The 2384-nt window shown below is 40.4% G+C and overlaps 1 long non-coding RNA gene across 1 annotated transcript; it reads left to right on the top strand.

Moving 5' to 3' along the window:
- Nucleotides 1-363: 363 nt before the first annotated feature.
- LOC138823097 (uncharacterized) lies at nucleotides 364-1772 on the top strand. Its single transcript, XR_011370744.1, has 3 exons — nucleotides 364-864; nucleotides 977-1097; nucleotides 1568-1772. It is a non-coding gene; the product is annotated as an uncharacterized lncRNA (long non-coding RNA).
- Nucleotides 1773-2384: the final 612 nt, after the last annotated feature.

Genomic DNA, 2384 nt, shown 5'->3' with positions numbered 1-2384 from the left:
GAGGGTTGGGTGGGGGGGGAGGATTGGGGGGGAAAACTTCAATGAGATTTTTAAGCGATTCAGACAAAACAGAAATGCAAATCAAAATAGGAAAGAAATGGAAAACTCATGAGCTATTTTACTACCATCAGTTTAAAGTCTCTACCCTTTAAGTCAGCAACGAAGCACTGAGTTGTACTGCACACCCGCACATGACACTCATTTCCACAAGAAGAGTTGAAGTATGGAGAGGAAGGCTTCTTAGTGCGGAATGCCTGAGGCCAGCACCTACTCAACAGAACGGGACGTCCACCATGACAACATCAGTGTACCAAGGTAACATGCTGAGGTCATATTTAGAGAGAAGGGTACAAGGATCGATCACATTCTTGTAGAAAATTCCTGTGTACAATGTGCTAGCAACAGATGCCCAGGGCTGCCTTGTACCTATCCAGGTTGTGGAGACATTTCTATTCTATGCAGAAGCGTACCTGCTGGTGACCAGGCTGCATCTATAACCAGCAGGACGTATTACAAGCTGACAATGCTCAATTCCTTTAGTCTATATCTACTTGAAAACCTGATTTAGAGGTGCTGACCTGGGCATCGATACAAACTTCTGTCGACCAAGTAAAACTTTACAGATTTGGAGACAGCAGTGGAGAGCGGGTTTGTGTCAGTCCACGGGAGCTCAGGCACTGGCGGCTGACTGTGGCCTGTTTCCTAAGTCCATCGGTTTAGGCTTTAGACGCTGGACCAGCTGAAGGCACCAGCACACATTTAACTTGGGAATTCCATTTGTCTAGTGCACTCGAACTTCCACACTCAAGCCAGCTTCCTCCATGCATAATCCACCACCGAAGATTTTCACTGCTGGCGTTTCCAGTAGGTTTCCTGTTTCCATGTCTTTGCTGCGGCTTGTGGACAGAGTTTCGAGATGTCAGCATTTAGGGCAATTCAGTACAAGATGGAAAATGTATTTTCCTGTCTGTTTCAGAGAAAAAGAAATGCATGTGAGAGAGACAAACCCAGGACAATTTTAATAGAAGGAAATCACCTGAATACAAGCCAACTGATTTTTCCAAAAAATGATCCAAATTCAGTCATGAGATTCAAAGGTAATTTATTTGAAAAAATAATGCTAAAGATGTTAAAGAACATAGACTCCTGTGATGTCAAAAGTAATTTTCTCAGACAGTATTTGAATGTTAACTCATAATGAAAGATGTATGATTGTTTCTGATGTGACAACAATATAATCATTTGGGGGAATTGTTTAAAAAACAACTTGCCACTTTTGTTTACAAAACGTGTATAGAGACACTGATATTCTGTGCAGTAACCCAAGGATGTACTTCCAAATCATTTCAGTAGGGGCTGAACTTCAGCATCCTCTTATGAAATCAAAAATGGACAGAAAAAGCATTCTACCATTAAATTATAAGAATAGGAAATCAACGAGTTTAATATTTTCCTGAGGTAAAGAGATACAAATATGTGATCTAATTCTATCCAATTTATTTTTATGGAGTTCAAATATTCTATCTTCCAAGAATGAGTGTAGATGTGTTTGTTGTATTTCCCTCAGCCTCACTGAAGAATTGTGAAGTTGCATCAGTGATCTCCTTGATTTCATTTAGGCCATCTGAAATCTTGATAGAAGTTCTAAAATGCCAGCAATAATCAGACGAGCCATGCTACACTTTCCAAAAGATAATTTTAAGGATCAAATTTAACATTTGTCTAATTAAAGCTAAAGATATAATGTATGCAGTCTAAAAATCAGAATGCTTGACAGCTAATCTTAATAAAATATTGACTCTAAACATGACTGATATTAAAATACAGAATATTTTAAAAACTGTTATTAAATGTTAATTTTTCTCCAGTAGAGAGAATATGTTAATACAGTTTATTTTGACATGGTTGTGAATTTACATGTGATTAGAAATGATGCACAGTGGTTTCCTGTGCCCTTCACTGGGTGATAATGGGTGTAAGCTATGTCCACCAGGACGTCTGGTGTGGAGATCCCTGGTCACCTTTTCCAGCCACAGTCCCTTCCCTCCCACGATCAGCTCTGCTCCTCACCCTTCTTACAGTCAACACTTACACACTGGCTCCTTCTGCCATGTTAGCATTTCCAGGCTGCCAAAGGAATGGGCCTTACAGAATGGACGCTCTTGAGATGGCTTCTTCACCCAATGCCATGCTCTGGGCATGTTTCACGTTGTATGTGTCAGTAGCTCACGGTTGGTCGTGACTAGGCCATGTGTTTGTTGGACCAGCACCTGCAAGACATCTGGGTCTTTCACAGGTTTACTCTTCTGAGTAAGTGCCACCATTTTCCTGTAAGTGATATGATTTTCCTGCTAAATATATGTGTGTCAGTAGACACACAGATA

The sequence above is a fragment of the Dipodomys merriami genome, unplaced genomic scaffold, assembly GCF_024711535.1.
Source record: "Dipodomys merriami isolate MVZ:Mamm:240054 unplaced genomic scaffold, mDipMer1.0.p SCAF_12, whole genome shotgun sequence".
NCBI classification, from domain to species: domain Eukaryota; kingdom Metazoa; phylum Chordata; class Mammalia; order Rodentia; family Heteromyidae; genus Dipodomys; species Dipodomys merriami.
The sequence above is the reverse complement of the archived record's forward strand: the minus strand, read 5'-3'. Positions and strand labels throughout refer to the sequence as shown.